The following is a 19,957-nucleotide window of genomic DNA, read 5'->3' as shown; positions in this document are numbered from 1 at the left end:
TGACTCATTGGAAGCCCCTACCCTTGGTAAGCATGTGTTGTGCAACCTAGCCTGTCAAGCGCCCAGGTCTAGGTGTAGGTAGAGGCTGAGTCAGAGACTAGAATCAGTGTCCACCACTGGCTCTACACGCCACGGTGCACGTGCTTGACACTTCTCCAAGGTCAGCGTCTATAGTGATGTCCGCAGGTGCGACGCCACATGCTCAGGCGGTCTACAGGGACTCTGACCCCGTGTCCTTGGGGCAGAGTTCCGTGGCCACATTCTGAGCACCCGTTGCCGAGCTCTGTGAGTGCTAACAGACTCCGGCATTTAAGTTTCACGGTACTGCGGCTCTGTGATATAACAGAGACCGCTCCTGTTCACACAGGGTGACGATAACCCGCGTGTGACCTTCATATACCGCTATATACATCCGCTATTACTAAGCAGCAGTTTACCACCTCTGCACGGTGGACCCCGAGCTGCGAACGCACCTACTATCATTATATTAGTTGGTGCGCTCCGCTAGCCTGTAACATTATACTAGCGCCAGGGTCTGGCTAGTAATGATGGACGAACAGCAACTGCTGCAGTACATCCGGCAGCTGCAGGGCAGGTTGGCGGCTCTTGAGTGTTCAGCCTCAGCTACGGATGTAACTGCGGTCGCTGTTCAGGCAGCTACAGAGGCTGTCTCCCGTGTGACCACTGCCATCCCTGCCCCGACTTTGTCCTGCCTCCCACTGCCTGAGAAGTTGTCGGGCGATAGTGCTTCTTGTAGGGGTTTCGTGAGCCAGTGCTCTATACAGCTGGAGCTGCTGGCAGCACGATTCCCCTCCGAGTGGGCTAAAGTGGGATTTATTATTTCCCTCTTGTCGAGTAGGGCTTTGGAGTGGGCCACACCACTGTGGGAGCGTGGTGATCATGTGGCGCAGAGTGCCTCATGGTTCTTGGACACTTTGAAGCAGGTCTTCCTGGGACCGCGAGTCACCCATGACACCGCGCTTCGGCTGCGGGCATTGTCACAGAGCTCGTCCATGGTCAGTCACTTTGCCATCCAGATCGGACGCTGGCCTCAGAGTTAGAGTGGCCAGATAAGGTCCTCATTCCAGCATTCTGGAGAGGTTTGGCTGGCCATGTGAAGGACGCTCTGGCCACCAGGGAGATTCCCGCTACACTGGAGGAGCTTATCACAGTCTCCACCCGTATAGACCTTCGCTTTGCTGAGCGAAGGTTGGAGCGGTCCCAGTGTAGGCAGAGGTTTAGGTTGGCTCCCAGTTTTGCTAAACCGCTGGAATCTCCCGATCGGGCATCCGAGCATCAGGGGGCTTCCCACTCAAGCCCCTGTTATCTGTCATGGTTGCCGGCAGTCCGGTCACTTTGCCAACCGGTGCCCACAGTGGCTTTGAAGACACTTGTGCCTAGTGGCCGTAGGAGGCGTCTCACTAGAATCCGCGGCGTTTTCCTCCAAGTTGTCCTTTAAGGGGACACTTGAGTTTAGTTCTTCCACTCTGGTGGTGGAGGTTTGCATGGATTCCGGAGCGGAGGGCAATTTTATGCAATCTGCCTTCGCTCACCGGCACGCGATACCACTGGTTATGATGTCCAAGCCAGTCACTGTCAGAGTAGTGAACGGTGCAACTCTGCCCTAACAGTTTACCCACCAAACCACTCCACTGTTACTCTCGGTGTCTCCATCTCATCAGGAGACGATGTCCCTCCTCATCATGCCCGAGGGTATCGACCAGTTCCTTCTAGGGGTCTCCTGGTTGTGGTATCACTCTCCCCATATAGAGTGGTCCTCGGGGAGAATTCTTGGTTGGAGTAAGTCATGTGAGGGTAGATGTCTGAGGGAGTGCATCCAGGTTGCCTCCACCGAGGTCCCAGCAGATCTTTCCTTGCTTCCCAAACACTATCGACAGTATGCAGACGTGTTCTATAAAAAGGCAGCGGAAACCCTTCCATCGCATCACCCCTATGACTGTCCTAGTGACCTCTTGCCTGGTGCTGAGCCTCCCCGGGGTTGAGTCTACCCCCTATCTCTCCCGGAGACATAGGCCATGTCTCAATACATCAGGGAGAGTCTGGCAAGAGGATTCATTAGGAAGTCAGTGTCACCAGCGGGGGCGGGATTCTTCTTCATCCAGAAAAAGAGTGGGGAACTACTTCCTTGTATCGATTACAGGGGTCTTAACGCCATCACTGTTAAGAATAATTATCCTCTGCCCATGATATCAGAGCTGCTTGATAGGCTACGGGGAGCGAGAGTGTTTACCAAACTTGATCTGCGGGGGGGCTTACAACCTGATTCACATCCGTGATGGGGACAAACGGAAGATGGCATTTAACACCAAGGACGGGCACTATGAATACCTGGTGATGCCCTTTGGGCTCTGTAATGTCCCGGCTGTCTTCCAAGACTTTGTGAACGATATCTTCTGGGATATGCTTACCACCTCGGTAGTAGTCTATCTGGATGATATCCTCATCTACTCTCCAGATATTCACTCCCTCCGGAGAGATGTTTGCAAAGTTTTCGACCTTCTGCGGGCAAACTCCCTCTATGCCAAGTTGGAGAAGTGTGTGTTTGAGCAGACGTCCTTGCCTTTCCTGGGCTATATCATCTCCGCCCAGGGTTTGGCCATGGATCCTGCAAAGCTACAAGCGGTGATGGATTGGCAGGAACTCCATTCTCTCAAAGCGGTGCAGCGCTTTATGGGGTTCATAAATTACTCCCACTTCTCGACTTTGGTAGCGCCCTTGGTAGCCCTCACCAAGTAGGGTGCAACCCCCAAGTTGTGGTCGGAACCTGTCTCCAAGGCCTTCTCCTCTAATAAATCCCATTTTGCTAGTGCTCCCATTCTACATCACCCCGATGTGGATAAACCCTTCATTCTGGAGGTGGATGCCTCTTCAGTCAGTGCTGGAGTGGTCCTGTTCCAGAAGGACTCGCAAGGTCGGAATCACCCATGCTTCTTCTTCTCCAAGACCTTCACACCGGCAGAGAGGAATTATTCCATCGGGGACAGAGAGTAGCTAGCAAAGAAGTTGGCCTTTTCAGAGTGGAGACACCTCCTGGAGGGGGCTCGCCACCCTTTCCAGGTGTTCACTGACCACAAGAACTTGGTCTATTTACAAACAGCCCAGCTGCTGAATTCTCGTCAGGCCAGATGGTCCTTGTTCTTCTCCTGATTCCACTTCACCCTGCATTTTCTCTCAGGGGAGAAGAACGTCCAGGCCGATGCTCTCTCCCGCTCCGTGGTGTCATCAGAGGTGGAGGAGGAGCCTTGTATGATAGTCCCATCTGAGAGCCTGAGGACCATGGCTCTGGTCGCCCTTGAGTTTATACCTCCGGGCAAGACTTTTGTCCCTGCCCATCTGCGACCGGAGGTCCTCTCTTGGGCTCATTCGTCCAGGGTGGGTGGACATTTTGGGACAAAACGGACCTCTGAGCTTCTGGCAAGGACATACTGTTGGCTGCATATGGCCCATGACATCAGGGACTATATTCAGGCGTGCGTCTCTTGTGCCGAGAATTGGTCCTCTCGGCAGCAGCCCACTGGGCTACTCTACCCCCTGCCGGTAGTGGACAGGCCCTTGGAGATGGTCGGTATGGACTTTGTGGTGGGACTGCCCAAGTCCAGTGTCAGCACCGTCATTTGGGTTGTCACCGACCATTTCTCCAAGATGGTGCATCTGGTGCCACTCACACAGCTACCTTCTGCACGGAACCTGGCAGCGTTGTTTATTAAGCACGTTATCAGGCCTACACAGCATGCCTGATAAGATTGTCAGCGACCAGGATCCTCAGTTTGCATCTTGGTTCTGGAGAGAGCCCTGTTCCCTGCTCAGCATTGAGCTAAATCTTTCCTCGGCCTATCATCCCGAGACGAACGGGTTGGTAGAGAGAGCCAACCAGCCCCTGGTCACATATCTATGACATTTTGTCTCGGCCAGGCAGGGTGACTGGGCATCCTTGCTGCCATGGGTGGAGTTCGCTTTGAACAATGCTGTGGCCAACTCCATCGGTCAGACCCCATTCCTCCTAAATTACGGCCAGCATCCGTGGATCCCTGTACCCATGCCCGTGTCATCCATGACTCTAGGGTGGCAGACTGGGCGGTGGAGGCACGTGACATTTGGGATCGCACTTAGGATGCTATCCGGGCCTCCAAGGAGAGAATGAGGACCTCCGCTGACGCACAACGGTGCCCTGCTCCGACATTCACCCCTGGCGACTTAGTGTGGCTCTCAGCCTGAAACATCAGGCTATGGGTTGAGTCCACTAAGTTTGACATTGACCCCTTCAAGGTCCTTGAGCAGATCAACCCTGTGGTCTACCGTCTGGCCCTCCCACCACACTTGGCTATCTCTGACACGCTCCACGTGTCCCTCCTTAAGCCTGTTCACATGTCCCGGTTCTCCGAATCATCTGCTGGGATATCAGACCTGTCTTCGGTCAAGCTTGAGGTCAATGCCATCGTGGGATGCAAGGTGATGCGGGGCAAAAAGTTTTATTTGGTGGATTGGACGGGTCATGGTCCAAAGGCTTGGACCTGGGAGCCAGTGGAGAACATCCACACTCCGCTCCTTATTGCGGTATTTGATTGTAGTGAGGCTCAGAGAGGAGGGGGCGTAATGTTAGGCGTCGGGTTCCGGTCGCTGCACAGCAGGAATCCCTAGCCTTGCATTCGGCAGTCTCCCATTCCTCTCCGGAGGCTGCTCAGCAGACTCGTCGATCCAGGCTCTCTGCTCAGACCAGCTCTTTAGGTTTAGTTGCTGCTGCCACCTCTGGTCCAGCTATAGCAACGCAGGCTGGTCAGCAGCGAGCTACTCCAGGGACTAAGTCCTCCTTTCGGTCCACTGAGCATGCCCGTGGGAAGATCTCTCATTGGAGATTGGAGGTCACATACTCAGGTCCTTCTCCAGCTCGGATTGGACCATCAGGAAAGTCAGGAAGATCCCGGAAGGGCGCTGCTATAAAAGAGTCGCATGGCCGCATGGCCATGCGCTAGTATAGACAAAGATTTAACCATATGGAGTGAGTGTTGTATGCATGTATGAATGTCTCTGGTGAATGACTCATTAGAAACCCCTACCCTTGGTACGCATGTGTTGTGCTAACAGACTCCGGCATTTAAGTTTCGCGGTACTGCGGCTTTGTGACGTAACAGAGACCGCTCCTGTTCACACCGGGTGACGTTAACCTACGTATGTCCTTTATATACCGCTATATACATCCACCATTACTAAGCAGCAGTTTTCCACCTCTGCACGGTGGACCCCGGGCTGCGAACGCACCTACTATCATTATATTAGTTGGTGCAATCCGCCAGCCCATAACATGTTTACACTTATGGAGTTGGTCAATTTTTTTTAAATTTTCTTATTTTAACAGTCCTTGGCTCGACCTTGATCCATGGCGACTTGATTTGAATGATCTGTAGGAAGATTGATGTTGTGCAAGCCTAGATAGATCCATTAGAATCTTCTCCACCATTATCTTGATAGTATCAAGCCTTTGGGTTACTGTTTTTGCTTCTCGCCTTGCTCCTTCTATTCTTCCAACCATGATGTCCTTCCCCAGTGATTACTCTTGTCTTCTGATCTGTCCAAAGTAGGCAAGCTTGATGATCCTTGCTTTGAGTGACATGTCTGGCTTGATTTGTTCCAAAATTGATTTGTTTGGCCTTCTTAACAACCATGGTATTGATAATAGCCCTTCTCCAGCACCACATTTTAAAGGTGTAGTTTCTTCTTCTGTCTTGTTTAATTAATGTTCAGGATTCACATCCATATGTTACCATAGAGAAAAAAAACAATTTTACAAGCCATGTCAATGTCATGATAACTGTCACTGTTCTGCACATACCTCACTCTCACACGGGTAAAAAGAATAAGGAAGACTTACTATAGAAACAAGCCGGACCTACACCCAACTGGTCTCTGTACAAACTAGTTAATCCCTAGCCTAACAATTATTACCACCACAGACCTGACTCCCTAAAAGACTGTCGAGGAGTTTCTTGTGCCTCCTGAGGAACTAAAGGGTAGACCACTTCACACTGCCAAAAAGGGGAGAGGATGGTATGCAGGTGGACGTGAAGATCCATGATGTGAAACTTTAAGCTTGTTCATAAAAGGAGAACCAAAAAATTAATGAAACTAAAATAACCTCAAAGAAACCTAAAACTGGTAAAAGGAAAATGTGCTGAGAAGGTAAACAGACACACATCAAGAAAAAAGTGATTTAACTCTAGCAGCTAGCTTAAATCCCGTCACTAAAGAGCTGGAACAACTTAGCACAAATCCACCTTGAAATATAGCCAGCGAGGAAGTACAGTGAAAGGATAAAACATAAAGCCCCATCCAGAACGTGAGAGGGCAAACCAAAATAGGAAATGGAAAACACTTGAAAAAGAGCAAATGAAGAAGAGAAAATAAAGACAATAGTAACAATAAGCATTTTGACAGGGAAGGAAAAGAGCAATAACTAAACAGACAAAAGAACCAATCATGAAGTAACAGGTCACTTGATCAAATCCCCAATCTAAGCCAAGACAGTCACACAACAGTCAACAGTGACTAAAAAGAACCAACCTTGCAATGGCAGAGATAAAAACAGAGCTGAGGAGACGATATAGCCCAGATTTGAGAGAGCAGAAAGAGGAAGGGGTCACTTCAGAGAAGAAGACAGGCATGGGGAACCGCCATCTCTTTTCTCTAGCCCCAGAGCAGACTCCCGGGGACCACAGCTGCATTTTGATGGCTGCCTGCCCTTTAGTTTCGTATTACTTTGAGAGCATGCACACTCAGCGTTCACTACAGGACACTGCGGCGCATGCAATAGAGGCATCAGTGCATCTCCTGCGATATTTATGCTCAGGCCCAGTGTCTCCAATGAACAGAAGCAGCTCTAGCCATCATGTTAGGGGTGCATTTGTAGTGACCCGTTCCAGACTGGTTATGTCCCTTTAAGTAACCCTGAACCATGAGTAACTTTTGTACACTTCAACTCACCCCTAAGTTTTCCTTTTACTGTAACATGGTTTAAATGAATCTATTACTCACTAATCTCATATATTCATGATTTATATATTAATCTCACAATGTGAAGTCAGACACAAGAATTGAGTTTTATCCTATTGGTCGGTAACCCTGTCACCACGACTCAATGTGAGAAGCTACCTCCAGTCTCTGTGGAGACAAGACAGCGTTCTGAAAGGTTCCCTGAGGAGTCTGGTTCAAGATGTAACCCAGAGCAGACCTCATGTGATGGGTCTCCTGACCCACTCCAGGCTCCAAGCCTGGAGGTTCATCTTTCTCTTCATCTCAAGACTTACACCCAGGCCTAATGCCTTGGATCTTCCTCTGACTTCTACAGCCAAGATGGCTGAAGACTTTTAACCTTTTTTTTTTAACCCTGGATCCCTGCTGTCCGGTTTAAGGCTTGCTTCTCCAGCATTAGGTCGCACTAAATGTGTACAGAAGAACCTAGTTCTCTGTGTGTTAAGGAAATCGAGGGACCCCCACCTCACCGCAAATTATCCCTTTACTTCAAGTATATTTCTGCACGTACCGTGACCAGCTGAGGAAATGAATACGGGATTTCAGGTCTTTACATATTGCCATATATTGCCTCTTCTGCCGTTATGCCACCAAGAGACTTTAAACTCTCTTATAATTATTTGCAAGTACTGCTTCTAACTAATACAGGTTCTTATAGCTCCAGAACCTCAATTCTGTGTCAGAATCCAATCCTGAACTGTATTGGCCGTGGATTCCCCACGTGAACTGTTACCATTACTCCAAGTTATAGCTCCCCGATCTGCTGAAATAAAAGCAACTGTTATCCCCGAGACCGTTGTGTGTCATAATTCCTTCGGCTGCGGACACCGTGTGGGGGTGGATAGCTTGGAACGTTCGGCCTGGTCATTACACATTAAGTAAATGTTTGACTAAAAATAGTAGTATAATTTTCAAGTTGATAATTTTGTACAGCCATGAAATGATTGTATAAATAACCAAATGACTCTTGGCAGAAAAAGGGTTGCCTACGCTTGGAAGAAGAGTACAATCTCGCACAATAGGGGAAGATTACAAGTGTTAAACAAAGGAATTTAAATTTGAATTTTCAGTGAGTACCTACATGAAAATAGTTATGATCTCTGAACTGGTACATAATGTGTTTTGCCCTACTCTTAAGCAATCACAGAATATTTTTCTTACATCAAAATTGGTAAAGACAAGCCCAAAAGTTTGCTAACCTGACCTTATACATTACTAACAAATTATGTCTGAACTGAAAAAGTAAATTAATGTGTATGCACAATGTAAGTGCATATTAACACATCACCATTTACCAGAGAAAACAAAAAACAAAAAACACAAATCCTAAGCTATAAAGTAAAAAATAAACTGCAAATAATGCATAAATGTAATAATAATAAGGGTATTTTGTAAACATAATTTTGATCAAAATAATGCACAAGCCAACCCGCCACGTCACGGCAACCCTTGTGGGACCGTCCTACTCTAGTATTTAAAACCTTTTCACTTGCCAAGTGACGTGAATGTGATCAAGGATTGAGCGACTGAACCACTAGTAAAAGCTTAGGCCAGACAGGATGGTTTTCCCAGCTCAGAAAGAGGGCGGTCACACCCATATATGCTCAGAATGAACAATGAAATGAATAAAAAACTGGAGTCTGAACTGAAAAAAGTAAATTAATGTGTATGCACAATGTAAGTGCATATTAACACATGACCATTAACCAGAGAAAACAAAAAACACAAATATCCTAAACTAAAAAGTAAAAAATAAACTGCAAATAATGCATAAAGGTAATAATAATAAGGGTATTTAGTAAACATAATTTTGATTAAAATAATGTACAAGCCATCCCGCCACGTCATGGCAACCCTTGTGGGACAGTCCTACATTAGTATTTAAAACCTTTTCACTTGCCAAATGATGTGAATGTGAACAAGGATCGAGTGACTGAACACTAGTAAAAGCTTAGGCCAGACAGGATGGTTTTCCCAGCTCAGAAAGAGGGCTGTCACACCCATATATACACAGAATGCACAATGAAATGAATAAAAAACTGGAGTCTGAACTGAAAAAGTAAATTAATGTGTATGCACAATATAAGTGCATATTAACACAAGACCATTAACCAGAGAAAACAAAAAACAAAAAACACAAATATCCTAGTTTTTTATTCATTTCATTGTGCATTCAGTGCATATAAGGGTGTGACCGCCCTTTTTCTGAGCTGGGAAAACCATCCTGTCTGGCCTAAGCTTTTACTAGTGGTTCAGTCGCTCGATCCTTGTTCACATTCACATCACTTGGCAAGTGAAAAGGTTTTAAATACTAGAGTAGGACTGTCCCACAAGGGTTGCCTTGACGTGGCGGGATGGCTTGTACATTATTTTGATCAAAATTATTTGTACTAATTACCCTTATTATTATTACCTTTATGCATTATTTGCAGTTTATTTTTTACTTTTTAGTTTAGGATATTTGTGTTTTTTGTTTTATTGCTTTGAAGGGATATCCCCATCTAAAAGATCCTACCCAATATGCACGACCACTGATATAGTGACAGTTAGTTAGCTAGTTGCTAGTGAACGTAACCAGGGCTGCCATCAGGGCATTACTGCCCTTACTGCTGTATGGGGTCAGATGAGCAGCAGTACAGAGGGGGGCCCGCAGGTCCGGGGCCCCATTCTTGAGCTTCTGTTTACCAGGCCCCATTGTGCACTAAAATGCTGTGCACTGCAGTGCACATGTTGACACTGGGGCCCGGGAGCTTTCTTGGAGCTGTGCACAGCTGTCTAACCTTGGCGGCTGTGCAGCTCCTGCTTGCTCTGTCCATGACAAGCGGCAGACACTGCATACCACGTGCATTTACACAAGCGCTATCCTGGACAAGTAAGAAAGCCCTTTCTTTCTAGCACGCTGGATAAACATTATATGTTTTCTATCAGCGGCTACCTCCAGGACATTTAACTTAATAATACATGTCCATTATGAGATGCACGTGTCCTTTTCACAGAATTGCAGACGGTTACTGATGAAGGTCAAAGCAACCAGAACTTTTTTTTGCTGTACCATGATCCTGGACTGAATTATAGTCTTTTATCATTCTATTAAGTTAAGTGCTGGGTTTCACTTTATTGTCATAGTGTGTTACCTGTACACTGACACTATACACGGTATACTATATACAGAGGTCCTTTGTATAATGTTACTAGTGATCACTGTATTACCTGTACACAGATACTGTAAACAGAGCTCCTGTGTATAATGTCACTGTTGATCCCTGTATTACCTTTACACTGACACTATATGCAAGGCTCCTGTGTATAATGTCACTGGTGATCCCTGTATTACATGTATACTGATATTATATACAGAGTTCCTGCGTACAATGTCACCACTGATCACTGTATTATCTGTACACTGACACTATATACAGAGTTCCTGTGTGCAATGTTACCAGTGATCAGTGATCCCTGTATTACCTTCACACTGACACTATACATTATACAGGTCTCCAGTGTATAATGTCATTGGTTATCACTTTATTACCTGTATACTGAAGTGACTGGTAATGAATTGAGGGAAAGACTACAGGTGCTAATTAATTTATATATTAATTAGCGAATTAGAATTTTTATTTGGAATGGTATGTTGAGTAATAACCAAATATATATTGATGGTGGGTGCATGTCTGTGTTCAGATGTGTAGTGTAGCCCCTTTCTGACCTTGAATGCAATAGTACATCCAAGGTCAGATCCCCCGCTTTGATGAGGGCTCTGGCGGTGAGCCTGCATCAAAGCCGGGACATGTCAGCTGTTTTCAACATCTGACATGTGCCCGCAATAGGCGCAGGTGGAATTGCGATACACCCGTGCCTATTAACTAGTTGAATGCTGTTGTCAAACCCTGATAGTGGCATTTAACAAGCGCTTCCTGCCGCCGGGCCGGAAGTACGCTCATTGCCGACCCCATCACATGATCGGGGATCAGCGATGCGCTGGCATAACAGTCAGAGGTCTCCTAGAGACCTCTATGGTTGTTGATGCCAGATTGCTATGAGCGCCACCTGGTGGTCGGCACTCATAGCAATGCTGTAATTCTGCTACATATAGGTGATCTGCTCTTCGCCTTTATGTAGCAGAGCTGATCAAGTTGTGAATGCTTCTAGCCTCCCATGGACGCTATTGAAGAATGCCAAAATTAAAAAAAAATGTTTTAAAAATTAGGAAGAAAAAAAAAAAAGTTTAAATCACCCCCCTTTCGCCCCATTCAAAATAAAACAATAAAAAAAAAATCACACATACACATATTAGGTATCGCTGCGGTCAGAATCGCCCCCTCTATAAAAAGAAAATGATTAACCCAATTGTTAAATGATGTAGTGGGAAAAAAAGTCAAAATGTCAGAATTACATTTTTTGGGTCGCCGCCACATTGTATTAAAATGCAATAACGGGTGATAAAAAGATCGTTTCTGCACATAAATGGTATGCTTAAGAATTTCAGCTTGGCATGCAAAAAATAAGCCCTCACCCAACCCCAGATCAAGAAAAAAGGAGACGCTACGGGTGTAGGAAAATGGTACAATTATTTTTTTTTTTAGCAAACTTTGGAATTTTTTTCACCACTTAGATAAAAAAAAACCTAGACATGTTTGATGTTTATAAACTAATGATGACCTGGAGAATCATAATGGCAGGTCAGTTTTAGCATTTAGTGAACCTAGCAAAAAAGCCAAACAAAAAACGTGTGAGATTGCAATTTTTTTGGCAATTTCACAGCACTTGGAGTTTTTTTTCCCGTTTTTGAGTGCAAGAAATGCTAAAACCAATGATGTCTTTCAAAAGTACAACTCGTCCCACAAAAAATAAGCCCTCACATGTCCATATTGACAGAAAAATAAAAAAGTTATGGCTCTGGGAAGAAGCAGAGAGAAAAGCGAAAACGCAAAACCGAAAAAGCTCCGGTCATTAAGGGGGTAAAAGAAAGAGATAAAATGGGGAATGTGCTCTGGAAGCAGTGCTATACGTAACTATGTGTTATTTTATGCAGAGACAAGTCCTGGCTGAAAGAAGTGATGCCGGTCTGAGCTGGATTTAAAAGACAAGCAAAGATGAAAAACTTCAGCTAGAAATGTCACTGGTGAGTCAGTGTGCTACCTGTACACTGACACTATACACTGTATACTATATACAGAGGCCCTGTATATAACGTCACTAGTCATCACTGTGTTACCTGTACACTGACACTGTATACTATGCTTCAAGCTCCCGTGTATAAGGTTACAAACGATCTGGACACTGACACTATATACAGGGTTCCTGTGTAAAATGTCACTGGTTATCCCTGTATTACCTGTGCATTGACACTATATACAGAGGTCCTCTGTATACTGTCACTGGTGATCACTGTATTACCTGTACACTGACACTATATACAGAGCTCCTGTGTAAACTTTCACCTGTGATCACTGTATTACCTGTACTCTGACACTATATACAGAACTCCTGTGTACAATGTCACCGGTGATCAATGTATTACCTATGCACTGACACGATATACAGAGCTCCTGTGTATAACATCACTGGTGATAACTGTAGTACCTGTACACTATACACTATATACAGCGCTCCTGTGTATAATGTCTTCAATGATCCCTGTATTACCTGTACATTGACACTATATAGATAGCTCCTGTGTACAATGTCACCAATTATCACAGTATTACCTGTACACTAACACTCTATACTATATACAGAGCTTCTGTGTATAATGTCAAAGGTGATCACTGTATTACCTGTACACTGACACTGTATACAGAGCTCCCATGTACAATGTCACCAGTGATCAATGTTTTACCTATGCACTGACACTATATACAGATCTCCTCTGTATAATGTCATCAATGATTCCTGTATTACTTGTACACTGACACTATATAGAGAGCTCCTGTGTACAATATCACCAATGATCACTGTATTACCTGTACACTAACACTGTATACTGTAAACAGAGCTTCTGTGTATAATGTCACTTGTGATCACTGAATTACCTGTACACTGACAATAAATACAGAGTTCGTGTGTATAATGGCACTTAGTATTGTGTTTTTTTTCCGTTACTGATCAGTATTGTAGTATTTGGTCACTGTGGTGGTAATATGTAATCTGGTCATGTATGTGGTATTACTTGGTCACTGTGTGATGGTAATATGTGGTCTGGTCATGTTGTGATGGTATTTGTCCCTTGTATGTGGTATTAATGGTCATTTAAAAAAAAAGTATGTCTCTTTCCCTTAAAGAAAAATACATAAAAATATATTTATATTTAATAGGTTAGGGTAGAGTACAGTATGGCCAAAAGAGTCTACCAATTTAAAAATTCAAAAGCTGCTGGTTATGAATGAGATCTGGTGTTTAATGGGAACTGTTAACATCTGATTGGTGAGGATGTGGTGGGGAAGATGAGTTTTTCCAAGAGTGGGCGGTGGGACTGTGGAAGGTTCGAAGGATGAGGTGGAGCTGGGTTGGAGCCTGGGTGGAGTCTCAAAGGGGCCCAAAAATGTTGCCAGTATGGGACCCCAAAATTCCTAGTGGCAGCCCTGAATGTAACCATGGATACTTAAGGTCCTGCAATGACTGCACATGATGAAAGAGACATAGAGAATCAGAGAAACTATGCTACATTTCTATTTGGGTGTATTTGCTAATATTATTATTTTTACACCTACTACATATTGGTATAAGACCTTGGAGATGGGAATAGCCCTTTCATGTAACCATACAAATCACTTGCTCAACGTTAAAGGAATCCTCAATAAATAGATTGTTCAGGTTCATTAAAGGAGTTGTACAGTAAAAAAAATCCTTAAAAGTGCTAAAAATAGTAGGTTACAGTATACAACTTTAACTTCAATATACAGTACTTCAGCAAAGTTGGGTACCCCTAATATGAAAATATGGATTTTTCTCTAGCCCTAGGTCCAATGTTTCAATGTTCACAGATTATCATCAGTGCTATGTCTGAAGGGGGTTGACTGTCTGAATCATTTCAATATCTAAGCTAACCCCCTTCATTGGCTATGCATTAGCTGTGACAAAGAAAGGGTGATTAAGTAATTGAACTGAGCCAGTCAGCCAGCCCCCTTCACACAGGGCACTAATGACAGGCCAACACAGAAAATACAATGTAGTATCAAGCAGAAGCCAGAGATCGACCAATCAGGAGCTGGGATCTGAGCGGATATCCTCATATCACAGCATCTTATACAATTAGTCTAAACAAGATGTTGCTTGAATTGATGTTTAATCATATTTAAAATTTTTGCTCCAGACTAATGAAATGAGAAGCAAGGGTTTTACGTTGCTTCTTATTTAGACCTCCCTCTCCCCATGGCTGGAATTTCAATAGCATGAAAACATTTAAATCTTCGCATTTTTGTTCATCTGAACATAATATTTGATATCTGTTTTTACTTTATAGTTAACTTTCCTATGTACAAAAAACAATATGATGACCAGATGCTACTCAGAAACAGTAAGAAAAGATTATATAGACATGTCAAAGCTTTGAAAGCTACAGCAAAATTCTGCTGTAACAATTGCTTTTTCTCTAAGAGTAATATGATTTGTATACTCTCTGTAGTAGGTAGAAGGGAAAAGAACAAAAGAAAAACAAAGAATTTGTGCAATCAAGTTTTGGTCGGTAAAATATGAACAGTTCCTTTGACCTTTACACAAAAGGGAGAAATATCTATGATGCTTTTTTAGCAAAGACTCTAATCTTATAGCTTGCTTAAATGGCAGTGACAGCATTATATCACAGGGAAAAAGTACTGTAGCTTTCTGAAGTAGATGTAACAAACATTTATCCAGAGCTCGAAAATAAAAGGAAACATTTGAAAAAGGAACATATAGGCCTGGAATGCTGGAAACTATGGAAATGTTTAGAAATATTGAGAAGATGGATGTACATCAGGAAAATGAGGCAAGGATGAGTTAGAGGTGCTGGCAGTGGTTACTCAAAAATTCAACATACTGCAATGAATAAAGAAAGAAAGATATTACTTTAAAGTAGTTGTCTCATCAAATCAATTTTTTTTAAAGAGGTTGTCCACGACATTATCATTGATGACCTATTTTTAGGATAGTTCATCAATGTCTGACCGATAGTGCTCTGACACCTGGCACGCCCTGTTCTTGAATCCATGAATATGACCAAAAGTCGAAATGTGTTGATGGTTCAGGTTCCTTAGCCAGTGTGCTTTCAGTGCTGGATACCATATGTAGGATCATTTTTTATATATGTGAATTAAAGTTAAATTTTAATACCTTCACTGCTCGCTGGACACATCTCACTTCAATTGGATTCTCTTAGGGGGTCTTGTTTTGTTGTTGTCTTCCTATGCTGCTGTTGTTACTTTCATTTGCATCAAAGCAGGTGAAATTGATTCATAATCACTTATGCTTCCAAACTTGACAGATTGATATCCCTGAAGTTTCATTGACTTAGGATTATACTGTGATGTTCATGAGAGCAATTCATTTTTAGAACAGTGAATTTCACTTAACTAATGATACAGTCAAATGCCACAAAGGAAAAAGAAAATAGATTACATTCAAATTTATTAAGCAAAATGCGCAAGATTGCAATAAAAAGAAATGAATCCTCTTCCGTGAAATTGCTAACAAATGAGGACAAACTCGCACAGGGCTGCTTTATATTGTGCAATCATGTTACCAAGCTATGAATACGATGTAAGTAATAACCTGGATTATATCAAGAATCAAAAGAAGCTATTCGGTTTAAGGTTGCTAATATTTCCATCTAATACCATTTCAGAGCGGTAAATCGACTGCAGGGATGATATTTCTATCTTATTTTAATCCAGTAGAATTCACATTTCTCCATTTCCATATATTTAATTGCAGTCATAGTTGATCCTTGATCCTTGACAACTTGTGATTATTTGTTCTGGTATTATTCATTTATTTTTTAGTATTTTTTTGCCCTTTTCTTCTTTTTTTATATAGCTATAAAAATAACTCAGTGTTACAAATGGTACAAACATCCCTCATCTTAAAATGATGTGCTGAAAATAATGATAGGGACGACATGACTGCAACTGGCAAATTGACCTGCACTAAAATAGAGCACCAGCATTCCCTCCATGATAAGCCGCCTAGAGATGTGCAATCTTTACTCTTTGCTGGTCTACTGAACTATTTTATAAATTTCCTTTAACAACTGCAGTTTCTTTCTTCAGTAGAAAGTGTCTATCCAATCTATTCTCCTGGAGCTTCTGGGTCATTGCTTCTTTAATTACATTGTTATCAGCTGTTTAAAAACAAAAGGAGAGAAAAGCATTAAAAGGGAAAATGAATTAGGCAAAACCGAAATATCTTGAGAATTAATTATTGATTATTTCTGTCTTTCATCTTCCTCCTATTTGGACATGCAGACTGAAGAGTCAAGCACATTATTAACAGTAAGTTTAGCTATGCAGCCTCTATGTCCTGACATGCCTCGCTCCATCGGGTGCTGTAGATTTACAGCTTTTCTGGGTTAGTATGTGGAATACTATCTAGCAAAGCCAGTGGTGTAACTAGAGTCAGATGGACTCTGTTGCATTTGGACCAGGACTCCCCATACAGTGGGGAAAAAAAAGTATTTAGTCAGCCACCAATTGTGCAAGTTCTCCCACTTAAAAAGATGAGAGAGGCCTGTAATTGACATCATAGGTAGACCACAACTATGAGAGTCAAAATGAGAAAACAAATCCAGAAAATCACCTTGTCTGATTTGGCAAGATTTATGTTGCAAATTATGGTGGAAAATAAGTATTTGGTCACCTAAAAACATGCAAGACTTCTGTATCTTACAGACCTGTAACTTCTTTTTTAAGATGCTCCTCTGTCCTCCACTCATTACCTGTAGTATTGAGTTCTAAGAGGTAAGGTTTCTCCTTGCGGAGAGTGACATGCCAGCTCTGGCTTGTCAAGGTAAGGAGGCTTATTCGCCGTGCAATGCTCCACTGGGAAAATAATATGCAAATTGCCTCTTCAGAAAGAAAGAGGACTTTTACTCTACAGCGCCACCTATTGGTAGTAGCGATCCTACAAGTCACAATCAACCCTTTAACGAGTCTTGTAATATGACTTAGGATAAAAGCCAAATCAGAATCTCAATTTGCAGACACGGTGTTTCAAGCTATTGGCTCTCGTCAGTGCAAAGTATGAGATCTGATTTGGCTAGGTGAGAGGCTCTGGACTGAGGTCTAAGAGGTAAGGTTTCTCCTTGCGGAGAGTGACATGCCAGCTCTGGCTTGTCAAGGTAAGGAGGCTTATTCGCCGTGCAATGCTCCTCTTGGAAAATAATATGCAAATTGCCTCTTCAGAAAGAAAGAGGACTTTTACTCTACAGCGCCACCTATTGGTAGTAGCGATCCTACAAGTCACAATCAACCCTTTAATGAGTCTTGTAATATGACTTAGGATAAAAGCCAAATCAGAATCTCAATTTGCAGACACGGTGTTTCGAGCTATTGGCTCTCGTCAGTGCAAAGTATGAGATCTGATTTGGCTAGGTGAGAGGCTCTGAACTGAGGTCTAAGAGGTAAGGTTTCTCCTTGAGCCTCCTTACCTTGACAAGCCAGAGCTGGCATGTCACTCTCCGCAAGGAGAAACCTTACCTCTTAGACCTCAGACCAGAGCTTCTCACCTAGCCAAATCAGATCTCATACTTTGCACTGACGAGAGCCAATAGCTCGAAACACCGTATCTGCAAATTGAGATTCTGATTTGGCTTTTATCCTAAGTCATATTACAAGACTCGTTAAAGGGTTGATTGTGACTTGTAGGATCGCTACTACCAATAGGTGGCGCTGTAGAGTAAAAGTCCTCTTTCTTTCTGAAGAGGCAATTTGCATACCTGTAGTATTGGCACCTGTTTGAACTTGTCAGTATGAAAGACACCTGTCCACAACCTCAAACAGTCACATTACAAACTCCCCTATAGAAAACCTTTGGAGGGATTTGAAAGTCTGTGTTGCCCAGCGACAGGCCAAAAACATCACTGCTCTAGAGAAGATCTGCATGGAGGAATGGGCTATCATACCACCAACAGTGTGTGCCAACCTTGTGAAGACTTACAGAAAACGTTTGAACTCTGTCATTGCCAACAAAGGATATATAACAAAATATTGAGATGAACTTTTGTTAATGACCAAATACTTATTTTCCACCATAATTTGCAAAATAAATCTTGCCAAATCAGACAAGGTGATTTTCTGAATTTGTTTTCTCATTTTGACTCTCATAGTTGTGGTCTACCTATGATGTCAATTACAGGCCTCTCTCATCTTTTTAAGTGGGAGAACTTGCAAAATTGGTGGCTGATTATATACTTTTTTTCCCCTATATATACAACCCCTGGCAAAAATTATGGAATCACCGGCCTTGGAGGATGTTCATTCAGTTGTTTAATTTTGTAGAAAAAAAAGGAGATCACAGACATGGCACAAAATTAAAGTCAATTCAAATGGCAACTTTCTGGCTTTAAGAAACACTAAAAGAAATCAAGAACAAAAAATGTGGTAGTCAGCAATGGCTACTTTTTTAAACCAAGCATAGGGGAAAAATTATGGAATCACTTGATTATGAGGGAAAAAATTATGGAATTACAAAGTACGGTAAATTTTCATTCCCAAAACTAACACCTGCATCAAATTAGATCTGCTCGTTAGTCTGCATCTAAAAAGGAGTGAGCACACCTTGGAGAGCTGTTGCACCAAGTGGACTGACATGAATCATGGCTCCAACACGAGAAATGTCAATTGAAACAAAGGAGAGGATTATCAAATTCTTAAAAGAGGGTAAATCATCACACAATGTTGCAAAAGATGTTGGTTGTTCACATCCAGCTGTGTCTAAAACCTGGACCAAATACAAATAACATGGGAAGATTGTTAAAGGCAAACATACTGTAGACCAAGGAAGACATCAAAGCGTCAAGACCAGAAACTTAAAGCAGTATGACTCCAAAACAGGAAATGCACAAGAAAAAAATGAGGAACGAATGGGTGGAAACTGGAGTCAACGTCTGTGACCGAACTGTAAGAAACTGCTTAAAGGAAATGGGATTTACTGTATATACAGAAAAGCGAAATGAAAGCCATTATGAACACCTAAACAGAAAAACAAGGTCACAATGGCCTAAGGACCGGCAACCGTGGACTGTGGATGACTGGATGAAAGTCATATTCAGTGATGAATCGCGAATCTGTATTGGACATAGTGATGATCCTGGAACTTTTGTTTGTTGCTGTTCTAATGAGATTTATAAAGATGACTGCCTGAAGAAAACATGCAAATTTCCACAGTCATTGATGATATGGGGCCGCATGTCAGGTAAAGGCACTGGGGAGATGGCTTTCATTACATCTTCTTTAAATACACAAGTTTATGTTGATATTTTGGCCACTTTTCTTATTCCTTCAATTGAAAGGATGTTTGGGGATGATGAAATCATTTTTCAAGATGATAATGCATCCTGACATAGAGCAAAAACTATGAAAACAATTTGTGAAAAAGACACATAAGGTCAATGTCATGGTCTGCAAATAGTCCGGATCTCAATCCAATTGAAAATCTTTGGTGCAAGTTGAAGAAAATGGTCAATGACAAGGCTCCAACCTGCAAAGCTGATCTGGTAACAGCAATCAGAGAAAGTTGAAGCCAGATTGATGAAGAGTACTGTTTGACACTCATTAAGTCCATGCCTCAGAGACTGCAAGCTGTTATAAAAGCCAGAGGTGATGCAACAAAATACTAGTGATGTGTTGGAGTGTTTTTTGTTGGTTTGTTTTTCATGGTTCCATATTTTTTTCCCTCAGAATAGAGTGATTCCATAATTCTACCCCCACCCTTGGTT

Source organism: Dendrobates tinctorius, unplaced genomic scaffold (assembly GCF_039654945.1).
Source record: "Dendrobates tinctorius isolate UK_male_01 unplaced genomic scaffold, ASM3965494v1 ptg000156l, whole genome shotgun sequence".
Taxonomy (NCBI): domain Eukaryota; kingdom Metazoa; phylum Chordata; class Amphibia; order Anura; family Dendrobatidae; genus Dendrobates; species Dendrobates tinctorius.
This window is presented reverse-complemented; position numbering follows the sequence as displayed.